Source organism: Bos grunniens, chromosome X (genome assembly GCF_055505025.1).
Source record: "Bos grunniens cultivar Pamir isolate PY7600 chromosome X, Bosgru_T2T1.0, whole genome shotgun sequence".
NCBI classification, from domain to species: Eukaryota; Metazoa; Chordata; class Mammalia; order Artiodactyla; family Bovidae; genus Bos; species Bos grunniens.
Window position 1 is genome coordinate 89,802,611 of NC_141194.1, and position 27,337 is coordinate 89,829,947.

General features: G+C 41.1%; 1 long non-coding RNA gene across 1 annotated transcript in view; it reads right to left on the reverse strand.

Annotated features, from left to right (window-relative positions):
• Positions 1 to 2,800: 2,800 nt before the first annotated feature.
• The window catches only part of LOC147340874 (uncharacterized), a 50,046-nt gene continuing 25,509 nt past the window's right edge, over positions 2,801 to 27,337 (reverse strand). Inside the window, exons 3-6 of the long non-coding RNA XR_015158609.1 lie at positions 10,850 to 11,099; positions 8,155 to 8,355; positions 5,987 to 6,117; positions 2,801 to 3,575 (exon numbers count right to left, since the gene is read on the reverse strand). This is a non-coding gene — a long non-coding RNA (uncharacterized LOC147340874). The remainder of the gene's footprint in view (positions 3,576 to 5,986; positions 6,118 to 8,154; positions 8,356 to 10,849; positions 11,100 to 27,337) is intronic.

Here is a 27,337-nt window from a genome sequence, read left to right on the forward strand (position 1 = left end):
TTCTAATCTTCCACCTGAGTTTGGGGAAGAAGAAGTACCTTTTAATTGAAGGCACTTAGTCTTGTTCTATGTTACCTACAGGTTAACCTCAAAGAAGCATGTATCCTCTGAGTCAAGAAGTGATTTACTACATATAGGAACACAGGCTAGTGCCATGTCTGATGGACAAAAAACTGGGTGATAGACAGGAGTCATTCAAGGGGAAGACCTAACCCACTAACCCTATGTGACTTTGGGTAGGTCACCACACTTCCTCTGGTCTCACCTATCAAGTGAATCAGACTATCCCTGATGCCCAACCAGGAAGACCTCGGACATAGAGCAATAAGATCACTATTTGAAAAGCACTCTGAAATCATAAAAAGAAAGGAATTCACCACGGGAGTCCAAATAACTATTTTAACAGCCAAATTGTCTAATGCATAGTAACTGTAATAATTATCACTTTTTTGTCTTTATAATTATTATCTTTTCATTTTTCTTAAATAAATACCCTCTGTAAATGGATAACACTATTGAAACATAGTATTCATCCAAACAGATACGGTCTCGGCCTAACATCAGTCACTAAGGGCTGTTATATCTCAACACGTCTTTTTCTTCTTCATAAGTGTACCAGTTAGGAGTGTGATGGCTCAGACGGTAAAGAATCTGCCTGCAGTGCAGGAGACCCAGTTTTGATCCCTGGGTCAGGAAGATTCCCTGGAGAAGAGAATACCAACACACTCTAGTATTCATGCCTGGAGAATTCCATGGACAGAAGAGCCTGGCAGGCTACAGCCCATGGGGTCAAAAAGAGTTGGACACGACAGAAGCGACTAACACTTTCACTTTTAGGAGTGTGGGCTCTGGAGACAGACCAGGGCCAAATGCAAGATCTGTCACTTATAAAACGTGTGAGTGTAAATACTTTCACTTCACCTTACAGTCACTGGATCGGCTCCTGTCTGGCTTTTTGACCTCATCTCCTACCACTCCACACTTTGTCTGCCAGGCTCCAATCACTCAAGCTCATCATCTCCTCCAGGAATAACTGGCGCACACACAGTGAAAGGCTGCTGACAAAAAGGCCTGCTCAGGGCTGGCATGTGCTTGTCTTTCAGGGCTCAGCTCAAATGTCACTTTCTAAGAAAGAGCTTCACTGACAACCCCATGGACAGTAACCTCTGACCCAAAGTTTTCTACTCTATTTATGTGTTTATTTCCTTCAAAGCACTCATCCCCATATGAAATTGCCCCACTTACAGACTTGCCTGCTTATTGCCAGTTTTCCCAAACTAGAATGAAAGATTCAAGGACTCTGTCTATCTTGTTTCTCTGTGCTGTGTCCCCCTGTGCCTAGTTCAATGCCCTGCATATAAATCAATAAAAAAAGTTTGAAGGAATTGTTACCTTATCTGAAACACAGGAGTAGACACAGATATTAAAAACTGAAATGGGAGTGTGGGATTAGCAGAGGCAAACTATTACATACAGGAGGGATAAGCAACAAGGTTCTAGTGTATAAGACAGGGAACTATATTCAATATCCTGTGACAAAGCATAATGTAAAAGAACATGAAAAAGAATACGTGTGTATATATATATATATATATATATATATATACATATACATATACATGCTGCTGCTGCTAAGTCGCTTCAGTCGTGTCGACTCTGTGCAACCCCACAGACTGCGGCCCACCAGGCTCCCCCGTCCCTGGGATTCTCCAGGCAAGAACACTGGAGTGGGTTGCCATTTCCTTCTCCAATGCGTGAAAGGGAAAAGTGAAAGTGAAGTCGTGCAGTTGTGTCCGACTCTTAGCGACCCCATGGACTGCAGCCTACCAGGCTCCTCCATCAATGGGATTTTCCAGGCAAGAGTACTGGAGTGGGGTGCCATTGCCTTCTCCATACATATATATGTGTATGTATATATATATATATATATATATATAAATAAAACTAAGTCACTCTGCTAGACAGAAGAAATTTAACACAACACTGTAAATCAACTATACTTCAATAAACATTTTTAAGCTACCAAAAAAAACCTGAGTGACAGAAGAAACTGAAAATACACATCAAAAGATTCAAAGTTTTAGGAACACCTTGTTGCAAACCCACAGCAGTGTTTTTTACTGAGGTAAGCCAGAACCAGTCCATCCTAAAGGTGATCAGTCCTGGGTATTCATTGGAAGGACTGATGTTGAAGCTGAAACTCTAATACTTTGGCCACCTGATGCAAAGAGCTGACTCATTGGAAAAGACCCTGATGCTGGGAAAGATTTAGGCAGGAGGAGAAGGGGATGACAGAGGATGAGATGGCTGGATGGCATCACCGACTCAATTGGTATGGGTTTGGGTGGACTCCGGGAGTTGGTGATGGACAGGGAGGCCTGGTATGTTGCAGTTCATGGGGTCACAAAGAGTCAGATACGACTGAGTGACTGAACTGAACTGAAGCCAGAACCAATTGTTTGGCACTTCCCACCCCACATCCCCTCAGACCTAGACTGAGCCAAGAAATTGGCAGTTTTAATAAGCACCTCTGACAATTTTGATAAAGTGGTCCACGGACCACACCTGAAAAGGTCCTGACCTAAACATGTGACATTTGTGTAGCACTACTTTAATGTCTGCCATGTAGAGTTCTAATGTCTGGGGTTTGTCTGTTAATGCAGTACACTGGTCCTTCCCTCCCATCTACAACTACTGATTGCTTTCTCACATGATCACAATTAAACTCCACAATAATTCTGTATGGTTGGGCGCATTATCCTGTTGTATAGACAAGGCATGGGAAAGGGTAGTAACTTACCTAAAGTGTCCCAATGATGGGGCCCAATCTTTCATTCTTGCTCCAGGAACGTGTCTAGCAGACTCAATATCACAACTGGTTCTTCTCTCAGTTCAGTTCAGTTCACTCGCTCAGTCATGTCCAACTCTTTGCGACCCCATAGACTGCAGCACGCCAGGCCTCCCTGTCCATCACCAACTCCCGGAGTTTACACAAACTTATGTCCATTGAGTCGGTGATACCATCCAATCATCTCATCCTCTGTCGTCCCCTTCTCCTCGTGCCTTCAATCTTTCCCAGCATGAGGGTCTTTTCAAATGAGTCAGTTCTTCGCATCAGGTGGCCAAAGTGTTGGAGTTTCAGCTTCAGAATCAGTCCTTCCAATGAATATTCAGGACTGATTTCCTTTAGGATGGACTGGTTGAATCTCCTTGCAATCCACGGAACTCTGAAGAGTCTTCTCCAATACCACAGTTTAAAAGCATCAATTCTTCGGCGCTCAGACTTCTTTATAGTCCAACTCTCACATCCATACATGACTACTGGAAAAACCATAGCTTTGACTCGACAGACCTTTCTTGGCAAAGTAATGTCTCTGCTTTTTAATATGCTATCTAGTTTGGTCATAGCTTTTCTTCCAAGGAGCAAGCGTCTTTTAATTTCATGGCTGCAGTCACCATCTGCAGTGATTTTGGAGTCCCCCAAAATAAAGTTTGTCACTGTTTCCACTGTTTCTCCATCTATCTGCCATGAAGTGACAGACTGATTCTAAAATTCGCATTGAAATGCAAAGGACCTAGACAATGAAAAACAACTTTGAAAAAGAACAAAGCTGGAGGACCAAAACTACCTAACTTAAAGAATCATTATACATCTTAAGTAATCAAGACAGTGTGGTACTTACTGCCATCAAGGAAGACAAGGATATCAATGGAATAGAATAAGGAGTCCATTTCTGGACTCAGCTGATTTTTGACAAAGCTGTAATGGCAATTCAGTGAAGAAAAGATAGTTTTTTCAACAAATGGGGCTGGGAAAAATGAATATCCACATGCACAAATATAAATTTTGATCTGTGTAATGCACCATATACAAAAGTCAACTCAAAATTGAGCACAGACCCAAATAAAAAACATAAAATTTCTAGAAGAAAACACAGGAGAGAATCCTTGTGACCTTAGGTAAAGTAAGATTCCATAGATGCAAAACCAAAACTACAATCCATAAGTGAACGGACAAATAAATTGGGATCCCCCAAACTTCAACATTTCTCCTATTCCAAAGATTCTATTGAGAGAATTAAAAGGCAAGCCACTCACTGGGAGGAAATATTTGCAAATCATGTATCTGATAAAAGTCTTGTACCCAGAATATAGAAAATTTCACAAAGGTAAATAGGAAAAGAGACACTCTAACAAATAAATGGGCAAAATATTTGAATAGACACTCCACCAGAGTAGATACACAAATGTCAAATAAGTACATGACAAGATTCTAATCATCTTTTGTCAAATATTCAAAGTCATTAGGGAAATATAAATGAAAACTATGTGATACCACTATACCTCTCTGAGAAAGGCCAAAATTTAAAAGACTGACCATACAAAGTCTTGGCAAGGTTGTGGAGGATGGAACTCTCGTACACTGCTGTTGGCAGTGAAAAATGGTGCAGCCACTTTGGAAAAGTTTAGTGGTTTCTTATAACATTAACTTCACATCCATCACATTATCCAGCCATTTATCCTAGAGGAAGTCAGTCTATGTCTATACAAAGACTAATATACAAATGTTAGTAGCAGCTTTATTTACCAGAGTCCCAAATTGGAAACCACTCAAATACCCATTAACAGATCAACGGATAAAACAAATTGTGGTATAGTCATATAATGGAATATTAGTCAACATTAAAAAGAAAGAAGTATTTGTATGTGTAACAGAAGGATAAATCCAGAAATAATTAGGTTGAAGGAAAGAAGACAAAAAATATACATTGTATTATTCCATTCACATAAAATTATAGGAAAAGAAAACTAATCTATAGTGACAGAAGATCACTAGCTATCTGGGAAAGGAGTAGGGTGATATAGAGAGAGAGGTGGGTAGATAACAAAGGAGCCCTAGGATGCTTTTTAAGTTGATGGATATGTTCATTATCTGGACTGCAGTATTGGATTCACAGGTGCATACATATATCAAAACATCAAAGCATATACTTTAAATATGCACATTATATTGCATGTTAACCATACCTCAATAAAGTATTTAGAATATATTTATATATTTAAACTTCTGATACAATTAATCAGTTGAAAGATTCCCACAATTATCTCTTACAGTATTAACAAGTCCACTCTATATTTTATCAAATTGGTCCACACAACATATAACCAAAATAGAAATAATCATTTGCAATGAAATGTATCCAAATATTTAGTGAAAGATGATATACATTTCTATCTGAAATACAGAAATAAAAATATTATATTCTACGAAAATAATCATAATGGTATTTAAGAGTAACTGGTTCTTTTGGAGAATGAGGCTGAGTATCATTATAAGAGAGTAAACTCTAGGATGATTATTTTTAAATATTAAGTTCCAATAATTGACATTTTTAGACTAACATTTGGACTTCACTGGTGGTCCAGTGGTTAAGACTGCACTTCCACTGCAGAGGGCATGGGTTCGATTCTTGGTTGGGGAACTAAGATTCCCACCTGCCATGAAGTGTAGCCAAACAATAAATAAATACACTAACACTTACAAATTTTCTGCCTCTTTGAAAAATTTCAATATACAATGGAACAAAAAAACATGGTCAGCAGAGAACAATCTATATTACAATCTCAAATTGCTAGTAGAGCTAACAACTGTATATTTCCACATTCATCTGAGAGATACATGGAAAATGATTATTATTTGTACAGTGAAAACAATTTGGTATATTTATTGCAAATGCTTGTTTGAGACTAAGTTTCTTCATCAACTGGACAATTCACTGGTTTTCAACCAAAAAGAAAAAAAAAAAAGTCTTCTCTCAGATGGGCTTCAGGACGACAACTATGCATGTAGCTAGCACCTGATGGAATGATATTCCACTTGCTAAATCTCTTTCCCATGATGAGATCAAAGTAGCTTCTCTACTTTTAGGCTATAAGCTTACAGGAGCTATTTCACAACATGCTTTTATCATATCTACGAACTCACTTGAGTCAGGCCTCATATCCAACTGAAGATGTGAAGTGTTGGGGTCTCCTGAGGACTGCTGCCCTTGAACGGAGTAGAAGTTCCATCAGCCATCAGGACACTGATCCTCAGAAGCTGTCTCCTTCAGACACCTGATATGAGCAAGGTCACAGGCATGAGGGCTGCACAGGGAGAGACACACCCAGCAATCACCATGGTTTACCAGTGTAACTGTGTACCCCACACTGTGCTAGGCACTGGGTTAGTGCCAATTTCATTGAAACAATTGGGTAGTGATAACAACAACCAGATGTTACAATGAGCTTCACACCATGGACTTTTTCATCTCCTTTCCTCATTTATCCCTCAACAACAAAGTGGAAAAGGAGTAAGAAGTGGCCTGAATTCATACAGACGTTCATAATCCCGCAATAACCACAGGGCCATAGGCTTACTCATGTGTTATTACTGAATGTTCTCAGAGATTCTGTGGGGAAAGATTCTTATCCCCATGTTACAGAGGGGAAAGCTGAGGCCAGAGAGAATCGCTACCTGTCTCACCTCCCGCATCCCTGCCTTTAGGAGGAAAGTGGCTCCAGGACACCCTTGAAGCAGGACACTGCCCTCACTGGGGCTGGGTGGGACCCCAGAGCTTTACCTACGAGACAGCCGGGGCACTGAGCCCCAAAGCAGGAAAGCGGTGACTTGAGTGTGGATCCCTTTGTTTCCCCATACCCCAGGGCGGTCCAGCGCCCACCACAGGAACTCACTCTCCCAACTCAGTTCCAAACACCTGAAGGTAAAACCTGCTTTCCTTGCTGCCACCAGGTGCTTTTGTCTCCATTAAAAAGTCGTCCAGGTCGCCTTGTTGACGTCATGTTTCTATAGTAACTGCCAGGCTGTAAGTGTGTGCCCAGGCACCATGTGTGCTTAGTCACTCAGTCATGTCCAACTCTTTGTGACCCCATGGATTGTAAGCCCACCAAGGCTCCTCTGTTCATGGGCTTCTCCAGGCAAGAAAATTGGAGTAGGTAGCCATGCCCTTCTCCAGGGGATCTTCCTGACCCAGGGATCAAACCCAGGTCTCCCTTACTGCATGCAGGTTCTTTACTGTCTGAGCCACCACTATGTCCCTTTTCATCAGAATGAAACACCTTCCCGCTTCAGACCAGCCATCTTAGATGATCCTTCCTATAGGCCAGGTCTGGGGAAATGAGCAGATTCACAATAAAGACATAGGATGGTAATAGATGGTGTTGGGGCAATGGACACTAGAATACACTTTGATGCCAAATGAGCATATCCACTCTCTGATGCCCATGTTATTACAGCAGAGTAACTTCAATGGCCTTGGATACAGAAATCCTATTTCCACCAACAAGAGAATTTGAGATGAGGGAGGGTTTAGGAAAGGATTCCCAAGGTGATTCTTTTTTTGTTTATTCATTTTAATTGGAGGATAATTACTTTACAGTATTGTAGTGGTTTTTGCCATGCATTGACCTCCCTCCCCATCCCATCCCTCAGGGTTGTCCCAGTGCACTGGCTTTGAGTGCCCTGTTTCATGCATCAAACTTGGACTGGTGATCTATTTCACATATGGTAACATACATGTTTCAATGCTGGCGATTCTGACCTGCGTCCAGGTTAAAGGGCCCTAGTTGAGGAGGCCCAGATAAAGAAGCTACATGAGTTCTGTGATCTGTGGAAGACAGACAGCTAATATTTATGAAGCTTAAAAAAATTCATGGCCAAGGGATAGGTTTTTCACCTTGTTGGCTGAATTTATTCCTCACCACAACCTTGCTAGTGAGGTATTAGGATCCTCTCCATGGATGTTAATGTCACCAAGCATGTATTCCTAACCATAGACACAGATGGCAAAGAAGAGAAAAATCCAGGCTTCCCACTCAATTTTATTAACATGGGGAGAGACAGGGATGGGAGTGGAAGGAAGTGGTGCCTCGTTACTACTGCTTGGTTAAAGGAGAATTTCACTCCCTACCAGGCTTCCACTGATGCCACCCTGGAAGGTAGGGAAAGACACTTCCTTACTGCTCTCTATGTGGCCTCCCTCGACACTGTGCAGGGCCATAAGGTGGGTGCTCCTTTCTACCAGGTGGGGATGACAGTCCCTCTTTCCCATGGGGTCTTCTTTGATACCATCCCAAAGAGTGGGGGAGGGGTACCTGGTTACAATCAAGTGAGCGTGGAATCCACATCTCCCACTCAGTCTTTGCTGCCATGCTGAGGTCACAGCTGTGTTTTACTCTGTGATGTTAGGGCAGTTGTTGTCTAAAAGCTTTCTTTCTTTTCTGGTTCTGTGTCTGGAGCTAGTCTTGCTTTTTCCTGTTGACATTTTTGAGTCACTTGCTCTTCCAGCACCCCACCTAGGACATACAAGACAGAAATAAAACCAAAGGAATTCAATGCATGTCATTCCTTGGGTCCCCAAGTCCCAAGATACTCTCTTTTTTCTTTCCACCTTTCAGAGTTCTGTATTTGTTTTATCTGTAATATCCAGAGATTCTAGCTGCACCTTGTAGAAAAAAGAGAGAGAAGTGTAGGGATTTCCCTGGTGGTCCAGTGCTTAAGAATCAGCCTTCCAATTCAGGGGACGCAGGTTCCATCCCCAATTGGGGAACCAAGATCCCACATGCCATGGAGCAGCTAAGCCTGCACTGCAACTAGAGAAGCCCACACGTGCTGCAACTAGAGAAAGCCTGCATGCCACAATGAAGATCCAGCACAGCCAAAAAAAAGTAAACTGAAAAAAAAAAGGAGAAGTGTACCTACTCCTTCCGGTCTCCAAAACAGAAGTTCTTTCCATCTACTTTTTTTTAATTAAAAAAAAATATTTAATTGGAGGCTAATTACTTTACAATATTGTGGTGGTTTTTGCCATACTTTGACATGAATCAGCCACAGGTGGACATGTGTCCCCCATCCCGAATCCCCCTCCCCCTCCCTCTGGGTCCATCGAACTTGGACTGGTGACCTATTTCACATATGGTAATATGCATGTTTCAATGCTATTCTCTCAAATCATCCCACCCTCGCCTTTTGTTTCTTTGTAGGTCTTTTGTTTCTTTAGGTAGATTTATTCCTAAGTATTTTATTCTTTTCATCACAATGGTGAATGGGATTGTGTCCTTAACTTCCTTTTCTGTTTTCTCATTGTTAGTGTATAGGAATGCAAGGGATTCTGGGTATTAATTTTATATCCTGCAACTTTACTATATTCAAAACGTAAGTAAACAATACATCCATTTGGACCTTTATTTACATTGACTTTTTCACTTAACATTATCTTCTGGAGATCCTTCCATAGCCTATGTAGAAATTTTCATCATTCCTTACACCTTACTTAGTGTACACCTTTGTGTGGTTATTTGGTACTTTATTCATCCATCACATAACTAACGAAATTTAAGTTGTTGCCATTCTTTTGCTGTTCAAATAGTGCCAGAGTGAATATCCATATCTATATTTTTATTATATCTAAAATCTTTTTCTGTCACTGCCAATGTATCATGAGGATATTCCTATATAAGACCTGTGAGTCAAAGGGTAAAGGCATATAAAATTCCCCACCATATCAGAAAATTCCCCACCAGAATGAGTGCATTAGTTTCCTATGACTACTAAAATAAATTACTACAAACTTAGTGTCCTTAAACAACAGAAATATTATTTCATAGTTCTGGAGGCTAGAAGTTCAAAAACAGTTTCAGTGGGCCAAAATCAAGGTTTTGGCAGACTTAACTTCTTTCTGAGACTATAAGGGAGCCTCCTTGCCTCTTTCAGCTTTTGTTGGCTACCAGCACTCCTTAGTGTGTGGCTCCATCACTCCAGCATCTGCATCCTTGGCCACGCTGCCTTCTCCTCTTCTCTCTGTGTCAACTGTCCCTCTGCTCCTCTCTTATAAGGACACTTTGGTTTGCCTTTAGGGCCCATGTGAAAAATCTAATCTCCCAATTTTAAGATCCTTAATTTTACAAACACCCTTTTTCATATAAGGCAATATTTAGAGGTTCCAGGGGTTAAAACCTGCTCTCTTTGCAAAGACCATTAAGCCTACTACAGTGAGCACACCATTTTGCATCCCTGTGAGCAGGGTGCAAAAGGAAATGGTTTTCCACATCCTCACCCACTGTGTTGACAAACATCTGGATCATTGCTAACCTAAGAGTAAAAAAACAGTATCTTAGTGTAGTGTTAATTACATCTCTCTTATTTAAAACAAGCCAGAGACTTTTCATATGTTTAAAGACAATCTGTTTTTTTCTGTTAACTTTGATAGGGTTTTTTCATGCTTTTATATTGATAAGTGTTTATATTGGAGGGATATTAATGCTTTGTTAAAGATGTTAGCTGCAAATGTTTTCCCCAGTGTCTTTAATTGGCTAGTGTATTTTTGCCATGCAGAGTTGTCATTGTTATTCTTATGTCCTCAAATATGTCAACCTTCTTCCTTAACGCTCCTGGATATTGATTTATACTTAGGAAAATTTCCTCTGCTTCCAGATCACAGAATTACCCTCTGTTTTCTTCCAATACTTGTACAAATATTCTTTTATTTTTCTTCTAATACTTGTATGGACATTTCTTTTATATTTCATTCAGAACCATTTTGGAATGTATCCTGCTACAAGATATAGAAATGGATCCCTTTTTATCTTTTTAACCTTATGGTTATCTAGTTATCTCAAAACCACTTCTTAATCCTCCATCACACCTCCACTGATTTATAATGCTGCTTTTGTTATGGTCTAAATTTCTAATTATAACTGGGGCTATATCACTATTTTCTATTGTTTCATTAATTTTTCAATTTATGGACCAGTAAAATAGAAATTAAAATAATACCTTACTTGTACTCACATTGACCTTTCTCTTTAAGGTAGACGGAGTCTGCACTTCCGGTCTAGAGGCCATCAATATCCTTCTACCATGGCAATCTGCCCGCACTCCCCACTCAGGCTTCCAGAGAGCTCTGCCAGGTCTGTGTGAGCTGCAGCCCCTCCCTCCCTCCTTCCTCTGCTCCGCTGCAGTTTTTCAAGCTGCAGTTCAGGCTTCTGTCACGAGGTGGCGCCAACGTATCGCCATCGTCAAACTCGACAAACAAGGTCAACTAGAAACAAAAAAACAACAAAAAGCAATACCCTCTCTTAAAAGGCAGCCTGTGAATGTCTGTGTAGAATGGTTCTTAATTCTGTCTGAAAAAAACTGCTAGTTGTAAAAGACTGTAGAAACATGTACTCCAGGGCCTGCATAAGGTGGAACACTGTTGGCCGTACCTTGGCAGTGGGTGGTGGGTGGTGGGTGGGCAAAAAGGAGCACAGGGGAAGGGGGCATAGGAGCGGGGTCTAAAAAGCTGTGTCCGCTGTTGTGGATAAAGGATGACAGGTGGTGGGAGAAAGTCTGAGAAGCCTGTACAGGGGTGGGGTAATGGAGGGTGAATACCCTGCTCTCTGGGAGGGGCCCCTCTACAGTGTGGACCGGTCAACCTACACTGTTGAGGGAAGTGATTGAATAAAAATGCAGACTTGTGGTCAACAGCATTTGGAACTGCTTTGAATACATATGAATTTTCCAAAAAGAGTTGATATCAATGAAAACAAACCATTTAAAGACATTTTTTACTCTTTGCAAAGTAGTTTCACAGTGTGTGGAGGGGGCTGTGTGATGAAGCTGGGGCAGCATCATTGCACAGCTTCACTGAGAGGGGACAGGCAGACCGTCCCCAACCCTTTTCCCTGCGTTTCATGTACTTTCCCCTCCTCTCACTTTCCTCTATATTCCATGTGCTGTCTTATCTTGGAGAAGGCAATGGCACCCCACTCCAGTACTCCTGCCTGGAAAATCCCATTGACGGAGGAGCCTGGTAGGCTGCAGTCCATGGGGTCGCTAAGAGTTGGACACGACTGAGCGACTTCACTTTCACTTTTCACTTTCATGCATTGGAGAAGGAAATGGCAACCCACTCCAGTGTTCTTGCCTGGAGAATCCCAGGGACGGTGGGGCCTGGTGGGCTGCCGTCTATGGGGTCACACAGAGTCGGACACGACTGAAGCGACTTAGCAGCAGCAGCTGTCTTATCTCCTTACTTTTCCTTTAAGTGGGACATCACAGAAGGATGTGGACACTGAGCCCCAGAAACAGGATTCAGTAAACAAGAACCAGCTGTGATGTTGAATCTGCTGTACAGCTTCCTAGATCAAGAGTGAAGAGATTGGGCCCCATCGTTGGGACACTCCAGGTAAGTCACCACCCTTCCCTCCATTGTCTTCTATACAACAGGATAACAGTACCCAATGCTTCTGACCACCCAGGAGTATTGTAGAGTTTAGGTATGTGCCCATGTGGGAAAACAGTCTGTGACTGTATGTGGGAGGGAAGGACCAATGCATTTTTGAGTAATTACATTAACGGAGATCCAAGAAATCATAGAACTCTGCATGGTAGGCATTAAATTAATGCTACACAGATGTCAGCAGTTTGGTCAAAATTTTCCCAAGTGTGGTCCATGGCAAGATCCCTAGAGTTTCATTCTAGTTTGGGAAAACTGGCAATAAGTAGGTAAATGAATAAGCAGGGCAATTTCATATGGGGATGAGTGTTTTGAAGAAAATAAACAAACCAATAGAGCAGAAAACACTGGGTCAGGGATTGCTATAGATGGGGTTGTCAGTGAAGCGTTCTCTTTCTGTACCATTAGCTTGATGCCTACCGTGTAATGAAATTCCCATACTAGATTGAACAGGAGTGGCAAAAACAGGCATCCTTGTCTTGTTCCCAATGGGTTGTTACTTTGAGATTTAATTAATAGATGAAATCCCTTTGAACAGTGCTAGGCACAGTAACAGCTCAATAAATGTTAGATTTTGTATAAATATGAGCAACTTGATATTTTCATAGTTGTGATAGTTTTACAGTTTTCATGTGTCTTTAATAAAGTCTAATAATCTTGTAGCTGAATCCTATTCATCACCTGAGGCATACTTTTTTGTTTTGGGGGTTTTATACAGACAAAAAATGGACATATAATATTACTTTCAGGTGTACAACATAGTGGTTCAATATAAGAACTCAATTGAAGAGCTTCACTGACAACCCTATTCAATGGGAAAAGAAAAGTCTTTTTAACAAATGGTGCAGGGGAAGGTGGACATCCATATACATAAAAAGGAAGTTACACCCTTACTTTATACCATATTTTAAAATGAATTCAAAATGGATCTAAGACCTAAACATAAGAGCAAAAACTATAAAACTCTAAGAAAACACTGGAGGAACCTTCATGACACTAGACTTGGCAGTGATTTCTTGGATACAACAGCAAAAGTATAAGGAAACTAAAGAAAACATAAATAAATTGAGATTCATCAAAATTAAAAACTTCTCTGAATCAAAGCATGCTATCAGGAGAGTGAAATGACAATATACAGAATGGGAGAAGATATTTGTAAATCAAATATCTGATAACAGATTAATATCTAGGATATATAGAAGTTTTGTAACCCAGGAACAAAAAAAACCTAACACAATGCAAAAATGGAGAAAGGACTTAAATACACATTTCTCCAAAAAAGATAAACAAATGGACAATAAGCACATGAAAAGATGCTCAACACTAGTCACTAGGGAAATGCAAATCAAAACCACAATGAGAAACTACTTCACAGCTAATGGTACGGATATTATTGTTTCAAAAATGGAAACTAACAAGTGTTGGCAAGGTTATACAGAAACTAGGACACTTGTACACTGTTGGTGGGAATGTAAAGTGGTACAGCCTGTGCAGAAAGCAGTATGCTGGGTTCTCAAGTAAGTAAACACAGAATTACTATATTATCTAACAATTCCACTTCTAGGCATATTCCCAAAAGAACTGAAAGCAGGGACTCAAACAGATACCTACACACCAAAGTTCATAGCAGCATTATTCATAATAGCCAGAAGGTGGAAGCAACCCAAGTGTCCATCAGTAAGATCAATGGATTTTTAAAAATCTGATATAAACATACAATGGAATATTATTCAGCCTTAAATTGGAATAAAATTCTGATATATGCTGCAACATGGATGAATCTTGAAAACATTATGCTATGTGAAATAATCTTGACCCAAAAGGACAAGTACTGTGTGATTCAACTTATATGAGGTATCTAGAATAGGTAAACTCAGAGACAGAACGTATAAGAGAGGTTACCAAGGGCTGGGGGAAGAAGAGAATGGGGAGTCATTGTTTAATCAGTACAGAGTTTCTATTCGAGATAATAAGAAAGTTCTAGAAATACATAGTGGTAATGCTTATACAACACTGTGAATGTAAGTAAGGCTACTGAACTATATACTTGAAATTCGTTAAAATTGAATTCTATCATGTATATTTTAGCACAGTTTTTTGTAAAAAAGTGTCATTTCAAGGGAAAGAAGGAGGCAAAAGGATGAGAGAAAGAGATGTTATGACAGATGCAAGGATAGAAGTGAGGAAAAGTTTGGAAGATGCTACTGTGCTGGCTCTGAAGATGGAGGCCACAAGCCTCAATCCATGAGCCAGAAGGGGCCACAAGCCTAGGAATGCAGTCAGCCACTTGAAGCTGGAATAGGCAAGGAAACTTGTCCTCCCCTAAACCCTCCAGAAGGGATGCAGCCTAGGTGATATCTTAATTTTAGCCCAGTAATACCCATTTTGGACTTCTGTCCTCCAAAACTATGAGGATAGATTTGTTGTCATTGTTTTGGCAGCACCACTTGTGGGATCTGAGTTCCCCAACTAGGGATTGAACCAATGCCCTAGGCAGTGAAAGCACAGAGTACCAACCACTGGACTGCCAGGAAATTCCCTAGATTTTTCTTGTTTTAAATCTCTAAACAAAAAGTGAGTTGTGGCCAAATGATGGGGTTTTATTCATTTTGAAATTCCCTTGCCTGTTCTTTTTTGAGCTTTCCTTTGATGTAAATAACTAACTTAATCTCTGGCTTTTCATTTTTAACAGAAACCATTTTCATTCTTGTATGAGGCATCATTTCCTGTCTTATTCCATTCATGCTGCTATAAGAAAAATACCAAAAACCACATGGCTTATAAACAACAGAAATATGTTTCTTGTAGTTCTGGAAGCTGGAAGTCCGAGATCATGTTGCAAACACGGTCAGAAAAAGGCCCTCCTCCAGGTCACAGGTTTTGCACTGTATCTCCACATGGTGGAAGAAGCTCTCTGAAGTCTCTTATAACAGCATTAAGCCCATTCATTAGAGCTCTGCCCTTACGACCTAATCAACCCAAGACCCCCATCACCTTAGGGGTTAGGATTTCAACATATGAATTCTGAGGGGACACAAACACTCAGACTATAACACTTCCTGTATCAACAAGTTTTAACTCTGTTAACTAATGTTTTTATATCATTAAAATCTGCAAAGGCTCTTGTTATATGTACACTTTACCAAAAAGACTTTTTCTAAAATACAAACTGACAAGGATTAGCTTCATTACTAGAAATGAGCTTAATTTTGTATGTCTGCTGCCTATCTTATGTTTTTCTGGTTATAAAGACCATTTTCATTAAGCTCTAAACACACTTAGCATTGTTCTGATGGAACACAATGATTTCTTCTCCATGTGTCTAGAATTTTCTTTACCTTTGCTTTTTGTTGAGTGCACAAGCACACACACACACACACACACACACACACGCTTAATGCTCCTTAGAGTATGGATAATCAATGCACATGATTAAAGAGAAAGTTTGATGAAATATCAAGAAGGGAATAAGGACCAATTCCATTTTACTGGGCATTGAACTGGGATGTACTTTTCATCATGCCAAGCTAACATGGTGGGATTTATCTGTCCAACGTGTGCTTGAAAGTGGAAAAAAAAAAAAAAAAAAACCCAGTGCTCAAATTTGTTGAGGAAAAAGAAAGAACACCACCCTGTGACCTTATCTGGTCACTACCCTTTTTGTAATTTGCTCCAAGGAAGGCTAGGTATGCTCACTGGCAGCTCTAGATTCATGTCCATGCCCATCCATGATTAAAAGCAAGCAATCAAACAAACAAGAGACAAGTGCCACACAAATCTGAACATCCCAGAAAGTCTTCTACTGACTCAGTCCAGATGACTTTCCCACACTTGGAGTCAAAGGCTGTAGCTCAGGGCAGCAATTCCTGATTGTCTGGGCCAGTGGACAGGCAGGTGGGAGGGGGCTGACGTCACTGCAGGTTCCTATTAGTCAAATGACACATAAAGACAAGTAATAAAGATTTCTGGTTAAAAATGAAAGATTCTAGAGTGGAAAACAAAAGAATAGGATGATGCTAAATGAAATAAAAATACAGACTTTTAAAAAATGAAGCCATATGGATAGAAACAATTATATAAATATTTGAATTAATAATGAAATGAATGAGAGGAGACATATTCTAAATATTATATAGTATAATATATTATTCTAAATAGTACATGTAGATACCCTGTCTCTATAAAATGAATGTGAAATCTGCCTCCCACCTCTGAGGGCAGGGTGGACTTGGTGACTGACTCACTTCTAAGGAGTAGAATAGGCAAATGGAAAACAGTTACTGTGTGCTGCAGAAACTCAACAAATACCACCTTAACCCAGTGATGAAGGTTAACAATTCTAGTGATTCAGTGATGTCATGCAGGTACCATGTCCTCCCAGATATGCTGTGATGAGAAGGACGTTTCAACTCTGTGGTATTCTTTCTCAAAGCCCACAACCACGGTCTAACCATAAGAAAAATAACAGACTATGCCTGTACTCTTCAAGATAGTCAAAGTCATGGAAACAGTCTGTCAATTCCTCAAACAGTTAATCAGTTATCATATGACCCAGCGATTGCATTTGTAGGTACACAGCCAAGAGAAATGACATTTGTCTACATAAAAACTTGTACATGAATGTATGTAGCATCATTATTCAAAACAGCCAAAAGCGGAAACTACTCAAATGTCTACCAATTAATGAATAGATAAATCAAATGTCATGTATTATTTGGCAACAAAAAAGAAATGAAGTACTGGTACATGCTACAAAATGGATGAACCTTGAAAACAGTATGTCAAGTGAAAGACACCACATATCAGAAAAATAAGTGGAGCTTTTTATAAAGAATAACTCTATTCTTTAGAAGTGAGAATAGTGTGACATTTCATCATATGAAACGTCCAGAATAGATGAGTCTTTGGAGAGAAAGTGGGGTTGGGATGGGTATGGGCTTTAACTGAATTCAAGCACAATGGGGCTTTTTTTCTCTTTTTAATTGGAGGGTAATTGCTTTACAATGTTCAATTGGTTTCTGTCATACAACAATGAACATCAGCCATAAATATATATATGTCTCCTCTCTCTTGAATCTCCCTCCCACTCCCCACCCCATCCCACCCTCTACGTTGTCACAGAGGACCAGGTTGGGCTTCCTGTGTTATACAACAAATCCCCACTAGCTATATATTTTACATATGGAAATGTATATATTTCAGTGCTACTCTCTCATCTCATCCTACCTCTCCTGCCCTGTGTCCACAAGTCTGTTCTCTATTCTCCATCTCTATTCCTGCCCTGCAAATAGGTTCATCAGTACCACTTTTTTAGATTCCATGTATATGCATTAATATATTTGGTTATATCTTTCTTATTTCATTCTGAATAACAAGTTCTAGGTTCATCCATCTCACTAGAACTCACTCAAATTCATTCCTTTTCGGGGCTTAGTAGTATTTCATCATATATATGTACCACAATTCTTTATCCATTCATCTGTTGATGAACATCTAGGTTGCTTCCCTGTCCTGGTTATTGTAATAGTGCTGCAGTGAACACTGGGGTACAGGTGTCTTTTTGAATTATGGTTTTCTCAGGGTATATGTGAGGTAGTGTGCCGGGAGCCGGCATATTGCATATTGAGTGCATAGTGCATATTGAGTGCAGCACTTTCCACAGCATCATCTTTCAGGATCTGGAATAGCTCAACTGGAATTCTATCACTGCCGGGAGCCAGTGAGGAACTCCGCCCATGACAAAGGTCATGAGGAAGGAGGCTCGGCACACGCAAAGGCGGGATCGAGCCTCAGGAGTCCCCCTGGAAATTCTCGAGCATTTACACCCAAAACCAGAGTCTGCCTACTTTCTGCTTTGTGCTTTCACCTACACCTCTGACTTTACGGGGGGGCTGTCCCCCACTACCTCTCTGAAAAAAGAGTTAGCTTACAGCTCCAGTTAATAATTCCTGGGTGTGACAGTGTTTAACCTACAAACTCCTTTGGAAATCCTCTAGCCTGCCTGAATAGGTTTTTCCGGCCACATGTGATTGTTCAGAGCCTCCCAACTGTGAGAGGCAGGAGATGTTCTAAACTGTGTAAACACAGATTCTTTTGAGTAGTTAAAAGATTGATTAGAAATTGTATTGGTGAAGGGATTTTCACTTGTTGGGCCAATGTTTGCTGCTAAGTTTCCATATCCCTTACCTGCTGTGTCCCTGGCAGTGTATTGATTAATATAGTTGGTGTAAATAGTAGCTTTAATGTTTGTAACCTGGGACCCTTGAGTTAATTCTTTTTCTTGTTATAGCCCACCACACCTTTGCTCTGTAGGAATGCAACTTTATCTAATGCTTTTGGAGGGTGGCTCCTGACCAATCACCTTTAGAGAAAAATAAGTTTTCTGAAGAAAAGGTCTTAAAATGTTAACAGGCCTCTGGGCCAGAAGATGACGCAAATCACCTAAGCTTTTGCATATGATAAGTTTGCAGGAAGAAAGCCTGGCTTGCTGCCTGACTCTACCCCTTCCCCCATTATCCTCTATGCATAACTTAAGGTATAAAAACTACTTTGGAAAATAAAGTGCGGGGCCTTGTTCACCGAAACTTGGTCTCACCATGTCGTTCTTTCTCTTACCTTCTGGCTGAATTATTCAGCCTCTTTTCTCCACTGAATTTCCTCACTGAGCTATCCTTATTTCAGCCTCTTTTCTTCACTGAATTTTACTGAGCTATCCTCATTCTATTACTCTTTATATCCTTAATTAACATTTAATTAAGCAATTGTTTCCTGATCTTCGCCTACGCCGTCTCTCCTTCGAATACCCTGGATCAGCCGGGGCTGGTCCCCGGCAGTAGTGGGTTTGTTGGGTCATATGGTAGTTTTATTCCTGGTTTTTTAAGGAATCTCCATACTGGTCCAGAAAAACATCTATTTCTGCTTTATTGACTATGCCAAAGCCTTTGACTGTGTGGATCACAATAAACTGTGGACAATTCTGAAAGAGATGGGAATACCAGACTACCTGACCTGCCTCTTGAGAAACCTGCATGCAGGTCAGGAAGCAACAGTTAGAACCGGACATGGAACAACACACTGGTTCCAAATAGGAAAAAGAATACGTCAAGGCTGTATATTGTCACCCTGCTTATTTAACTTATATGCAGAGTACATCATGAGAAACACTGGGCTGGAGGAAGCACAGGCTGGAATCAAGATTGCCGGGAGAAATACCAATAACCTCAGATATGTGGATGACACCACCCTTATGGCAGAAAGTGAAGAGGAACTCAAAAGCCTCTTGATGAAAGTGAAAGTGGAGACTGAAAAACTTGGCTCAAAGCTCAACATTCAGAAAACAAAGATCATGGCATCTGGTCCCATCACTTCATGGCAAATAGATGGTGAAACAATGGAAACAGTGTCAGACTTTAGTTTTGGGGTCTCCAAAATCACTGCAGATGGTGATTGCAGCCATGGAATTAAAAGACACTTACTCCTTGGAAGGAAAGTTATGACCAACCTAGATAGCGTATTTAAAAGCAGAGGTATTATTTTGCCAAAAAAGGTCCATCTAGTCAAGGCTATGGTTTTTCCAGTAGTCATGTATGGATGTGAGAATTGGACTGTGAAGAAAGCTGAGTGCCGAAGAATTGATGCTTTTGAACTGTGGTGTTGGAGAAGACTCTTGAGAGTCCCTTGGACTGCAAGGATATCCAACCAGTCTATCCTAAAGGAGACCAGTCCTAGGTGTTCAGTGGAAGGACTGATGCTGAGGCTGAAACTCCAATACTCTGGCCACCTCATGTGAAGAGTTGACTCATTGGAAAAGACCCTGATGCTGGGAGGGGTTGGCGGCAGGAGGAGAAGGGGATGACAGAGGATGAGATCGCTGGATGGCATCACTGACTCAATACACATGAGTTTGGGTGAACTCCAGGAGTGGGTGATGGACTGGGAGGCCTGCTGCTGCTACTGCTAAGTCACTTCAGTCGTGTCCGACTCTGTGTGACCCCATAGACGGCAGCCACCAGGCTCCCCCGTCCCTGGAATTCTCCAGGCAAGAACACTGGAGTGGGTTGCCATTTCCTTCTCCAATGCATGAAAGTGAAAAGTGAAAGTGAAGTCGCTCAGTCATGTCCGACTCTGGCATGCTGCAATTCATGGGGTCGCAGAGAGTCAGACACGACTGAGTGACTGAATTGAAAACTGAAACTGATGGGACTTTTTGGGGGTGATGGAACATCTAAAGCTCACCTATGATAATGGTTGTACAACTCTACACAGTTACTAAAAATCATTAAACTGTACCGTTTAAAGTGTGTGGACTCTGTACTCTGTAAATTAGATTGCAAAAAAAAAAATGTTGTTAAAAGTATAATACTGGGACTTCCCTATGGTCTAGTGGTTAAGAATCCGCCTGCCAATGCAGGGGATGTGTGTTCAACCCCTGGTCTGGGAAGATCCCATATGTCGCAGAACAACTAAGCCCTTGCTCCACAACCACTGAACCCACGTTCTAGAGACTGTGCTCTGCAACAAGAGAAGCCACCCTAATGAGGAGCCCACACACTGCAACAAAGAGTAGCCCTTGCTCTCCACAACTAGAGAAAACCCATGCATAGCAATGAAGATTCAGTGCAGCCAAAAAATAAAATAAAATTTTTAAAAAATTTAATGGTATTGGCATGGTCTTGTTTTGCCATAGTAACAACAAACCTTTTCTATACAAAGGTCTAGATGCACATGTTTTACATAAGTCACGTTTTATATAAATGTTAATTTACATAAATGTGTGCCTGTGTCCCAGGCCTGCTGACTCTGTGTCCTCTGTTCCTCTAAGCAATGCTTTTCTCCCACAGATATTACTTTGGGTCACCCTTGTGTCCGGGAGTTGGTGATGGACAGGGAGGCCTGGCGTGCTGCGATTCATGGGGTCGTGAAGAGTCGGACACGACTGAGCGACTGAATTGAACTGAACTGTGTGCAATTTAATTTACATATGGTCACCTCTGTATCTTCCCACTGTGGTGGTGACTTGAAAGTGGGTTTATGATAGGATCCAGGGCTGGCCTCTACGACATGGTGCCAGCCTTACTACTTCCTTCACTTCACTGTGGCCTTTCTCACGTGATTGCACTCTGGGGAGATTACACTGGAACTATCTTTCTGGGTATTAGTATGGCAGGACTTCTCAAAGGCACATAGAGTTGCACACCCTTTGCACCAACAATTTCTTTTTCAGAAGTGAACATTCAGGATGTAGTTAAGGATGGTGATTAGGATTTGTTATAAAGACATCCATTCTGGTAATTCCCTAGCTTCACTTCTGGGTCTGAGTATAGAAAAGGAGACCAAATAGGAAGCAACGCCATGAAGGCACAGAAGGAATCAGAAGGAAATGTGGCTGCCAGTGCACATACATACACGCAAACACACACACACTCACATACCAAACAGGTTCTGTTATCATAATACTAGAATTGTCCCAAGATGCTTTTCTAGACTCAAAGAAAACACAGTCAGCTCACTGTGCACATATCTATGAGGAAATGTGTCCTGTAGCAGTATACAGACACTGAAAAGATATCATCCCCAGTATTAGTAGGGAATATCAGAAACACTCTATGTAACACAAGGTTGTGAGAATTATGTCACATCCATAATGATAAAATAAATTCTCGAGGAGGTCCTAAGATGGTGGAGCAATAGGACGGGGAGACCACGTTCTCCTCCACAAATTCATCAAAAGAACATTTGAATGCTGAGTAAATTCCACAAAACAACTTCTGAATGCCATCAGAGGACATCAGGCACCCAGAAAAGCAGCCCATTGTCTTCAAAAGGAGGTAGGAAAAAATATAAAAGATAAAAGAGGTAGGGACAAAGCTCCATCCCAGGAAGGGAGTCTAAAAAAAGAGAGAAGTTTCCAAACACCAGGAAACACTCTCACTGCCGAGTCTGTGGCGAGCCTTGGAACCACAGAGGGCAACATCAGTTCAGTTCAGATCAGTCGCTCAGTCGTGTCCGACTCTTTGCGACCCCAAGAATTGCAGCACGCCAGGCCTCCCTGTCCATCACCAACTCCCGGAGTTCACTCAGACTCACGTCCATCGAGTCAGTGATGCCATCCAGCCATCTCATCCTCTGTCATCCCCTTCTCCTCCTGCCCTCAATCCCTCCCAGCATCAGGGTCTTTTCCAATGAGTCAACTCTTCGCATGAGGTGGCTAAATTACTGGAGTTTCAGCTTTAGCACTGTTCCTTCCAAAGAACACCCAGGACTGATATCCTTTAGAATGGACTGGTTGGATTTCATTGCAGTCCAAGTGACTCTCAAGAGTCTTCTCCAACACCACAGTTCAAAAGCATCAATTCTTTAGCACTCAGCTTTCTTTACAGTCCAACTCTCATATCCATACATGACTACTGGAAAAACCATAGCCTTGACTAGACAGACCTTTGTTGGCAAAGTAATGTCTCTGCTTTTGAATATGCTATCTAGGTTGGTCATAACTTTCCTTCCAAGGAGCAAGCTTCTTTTAATTTCATGGCTGCAATCACCATCTGCACTGATTTTGGAGCCCCAGAAAATAAAGTCTGACACTGTTTCCACTGTTTCCCCATCTATTTGCCATGAAGTGATGGGACCAGATGCCATGATCTTCGTTTTCTGAATGTTGAGCTTTAAGCCAACTTTTTCACTCTCCTCTTTCACTTTCATCAAGAGGCTTTTTAGTTCCTCTTTACTTTCTGCCATAAGGGTGGTGTCATCTCCATATCTGAGTTTATTGATATTTCTCCTGGCAATCTTGATTCCAGCTTGTGCTTCTTCCAGCCCAGAGTTTCTTATGATGTACTCTGCATATAAGTTAAATAAGCAGGGTGACAATATCCAGCCTTGACGTAACCAGGAGGAAAAATAAATAAATAATTAAAACCCACAGATTATGTGCCCAAGGGCAGTAACTCCCCCACCAGAGAAGCACCGCAGATGTCTGCATCCACCACTAGCAAGCGGGGACTGGGCAGGGAGGCATGGGCTGCATGGCTTAGAGTAAGGACCGGGTCTGAATGCCCCGAGGGCAATCTGAATGAACTAACTTGGGCTAGGAAACCAGACTGTGGGATAGTTACCACATGAAAAGCCCTAACCTAAGACACTGGCAGGCCCGCACACAGAACAAAGGACTAAGCAGAGCTAGTCGGCTGCAGACCATCCCCCTCTGGTGACAGGCAGCCAGAGCCTGAAGGGGGCAATCGCGGCCCCACAGAGGCATTATCTACCAAACTGCAAGCAGGCTTCATTGTTAATGAAGACTTCTTGGGATTCTGGACGGTCTACAACCGCCTGAGAAGGTGCACCGGTTGTACACCCAGAAAACTGAGCGGCAGGGACGGGGGTGGCAATAAGTCGCAGTGATCACGCTTGCCAAACATCTGGTCACGTGAGCTGCTTGGACCTGGGAAGGGCACAAAAGGCAGGCCCAACCGAGTCTGTGCCTCTGAGGACTTCCTGAGTACCTGAACCTGAGTGGCTTAGACCTGGGAAGTACATACAACCTAGGGCCGGCCTCAGACAGTTCCTGGCAGAGCAACCTAGAGCCTAAGCAGTGTTGACAGGGAAAGCACACACGCCGTGAGCAGGGGAAAACCCAGTGTGACCAAGACACTGAGAGCACACACCAGTGTTATCTGTTGGCGGCCTCCCTCCCTCCCCACAGCACGACTAAACAAGTGAACCTAAAAAAGCGTCCACCACCGCCCCCTTGTGTCAGGGCAGAAATTAGACACTGAAGAGACCAGCAAACAGAAGAAGCTAAAACAGAGTGAACCTCCTTGGACGGGACAGGTGCAATAGATTAAAACCCTGTAGTTAGTACCGACTACATAAGAAGGGGCCTACAGATCTGGAGAAATATAAGCTAGATCAAGGAACTATCTGAAAATGAACTGACCCCACACTGTCCACAACAATACCAGAGAAAGTCCTAGATATATTTTTACTATTTTTACTATCATTCTTCATTTTTTTTTAATTTAAAAAAATTTTTAAGTCTTCTATTACTCCTTTAATTTTAATTTTTCTAACCTACTATTACTTTGCAAAAAAAAATAAAAAGAGAGACCCTATTTTTAAAGCAAACTTCAAATATATATATACATATTTTATAATGTTGTGACTTTTTTTTCTTTAATATTGTAGTTTTGAAAATCCAACCTCTACTCTAGATTTTTAATCTTTGCTTTTTGGTATTTCTTATAAATTTTATACCTTTAAGAACCCAATCTTCAGTACCCATTTTTACTTGGGAGCGAGATTACAGGTTTGACTGCTCTCTCCCACTTTGGACTCTCTTTTTTCTCCACCAGGTCGCCTCTATCTCCTCCCTCCCCCTTCTCTTCTCTACCAAACTCTGTGAATCTCTTTGTGTGTTCCAGACAGTGGAGAACACTTAGGGAACTGATTACTGGCTGGATCTGTCTCTCTCCTTTTGATTCCCCCCTTTATCCTCCTGGCCACTTCTGTCTCCTTCCTCTCTCTTCTCTTCTCTGTATAACTCCATGAACATCTCTGAGCAGTCCAGACTGTGGAGTGCACATAAGGAAGTGATTACTGGCTAGCTTGCTCTCTCCTCTTTTGATTCCACCTCATCTCATTCGGGTCACCTCTATCTCCCTCCTCCCTCTTCTCTTCTCCATGTAACTCTGTGAACCTCTCTGGGTGTCCCTCACTGTGGAGAAACTTTTCATCTTTAACCTAGATGTTTTATCAACGGTGCTGTATAGATGGAGAAGTCTTGAGGCTACTGTAAAAATAAGACTGAAATCAGAAGCAGGAGGCTTAAGTCCAAATCCTGAGAACACTAGAGAACTCCTGACTCCAGGGAACATTAATCGACAGGAGCTCATCAAACACCTCCATACCTACACTGAAACCAAGCACCATCCAAGGGCCAAAAAGTTCCAGAGCAAGACATACCAAGCAAATTCTCCAGCAACACAGGAACACAGACCTGAGCTTCAATATACAGGCTGCCCAAAGTTACTCCAAACCCACTGACATCTCATAACTCATTAATGGACACTTCATTGCACTCCAGAGAAAAGAAATCCAGCTCCACCCACCACAACACTGACACTATCTTCCCTAACCAGGAAACCTTGACAAGACACCCGTACAACCACACCCACAGTGAGGAAACTCCATGATAAACAGAACTCCACAAACTGCCACAATACAGAAAGGCCACCCCAAACACAGCAATAGAAACAAGAGGAAAAGACAAAGGAATACCTAGCAGGTAAAGGAACAGGATAAACGCCCACTAAAGCAAAGAGGAAGAGATAGGGAATCTACCTGATAAAGAATTCTGAATAATGACAGTGAAAATGATCCAAAATCTTGAAAACAAAATGGAATCACAGATAGCCTAGAGACAAGGATTGAGAAGATGCAAGAAAGGTTTAACAAGGACCTAGAAGAAATTTAAAAAGTCAATATATAATGAATAATGCAATAAGTGATATCAAAAACACTCTGGAGGGAACAAATAGTAGAATAACAGAGGCAAAAGATGGGATTAGTGAGGTAGAAGATAGAATGGTAGAAATAAATGAATCAGAGAGGAAAAAAGAAAAACGAATTAAAAGAAATGAGGACAATCTCAGAGACCTCTGGGACAATGTTAAATGCCCCAACATTCAAATCATAGGAGTCCCAGAAGAGGAACACAAAAAGAAAGACCATGAGAAAATACTTGAGGAGATAATAGTTGAAAACTTCCCTAAAATGGGGAAGGAAATACTCACCCAAGTCCAAGAAACCCAGAGAGTCCTAAACAGGATAAACCCAAGGCAAAACACCCCAAGACACATATTAATCAAGTTAACAAAGATCAAACACAAAGGACAAATATTACAAGCAGCAAGGGAAAAACAACAAATAACACACAAGGGGATTCCCATAAGGATAACAGCTGATTTTTCAATAGAAACTCTTCAGGCCAGGAGGGAATGGCAGGACATACTTAAAGTGATGAAAGAAAATAACCTACAGCCCAGATTACTGTACCCATCAAGGATCTCATTCAAATATGAAGGAGAAATCAAAAGCTTTACAGACAAGCAAAAGCTGAGAGAATTCAGCACCACCAAACCAGTTCTCCAACAAATGCTAAAGGATCTTCTCTAGACAGGAAACACAAAAATGGTGTATAAACTCAAACCCAAAACAATAAAGTAAATGCCAACGGGATCATGCTTAGCAATAATTACCTTAAACGTAAATGGGTTGAATGCCCCAACCAAAAGACAAAGACTGGCTGAATGGGTACAAAAACAAGACCCCTATATATGTTGGCTACAAGAGACCCACCTCAAAACAGGAGACACATACTGACTGAAAGTGAAGGACTGGAAAAAGATTTTCCATGCAAATAGAGACCAAAAGAAAGCAGGAGTAGCAATACTCATATCAGATAAAATAGACTTTAAAACAAAGGCTGTGAAAAGAGACAAAGAAGGACACTACATAATGATCAAAGGATCAATCCAAGAAGAAAATATAACAATTCTAAATATATATGCACCCAACATAAGAGCACCGCAATATGTAAGACAAATGCTAACAAGTATGAAAGGGGAAATTAACAATAACACAATAATAGTGGGAGACTTTAATACCCCACTCACACCTATGGATAGATCAACTAACAGAAAATTAACAAGGAAACACAAACTTTAAATGATACAATAGACCAGTTAGACTTCATTGATATCTATAGGACATTTCACCCCAAAACAATAAATTTCACCTTTTTCTCAAGCGCACATGGAACCTTCTCCAGGATAGATCACATCCTGAGCCATAAATCTAGCCTTGGTAAATTCAAAAAAATTGAAATCATTCCAAGCACCTTTTCTGACCACAATGCAGTAAGATTAGATCTCAATTGCAGGAGAAAAACTATTAAAAATCCCAACCTATGGAGGCTGAACAACACACTGCTGAATAACCAACAAATCACAGAAGAAATCAAAAAAGAAATCAAAATTTGCATAGAAACTAATGAAAATGAA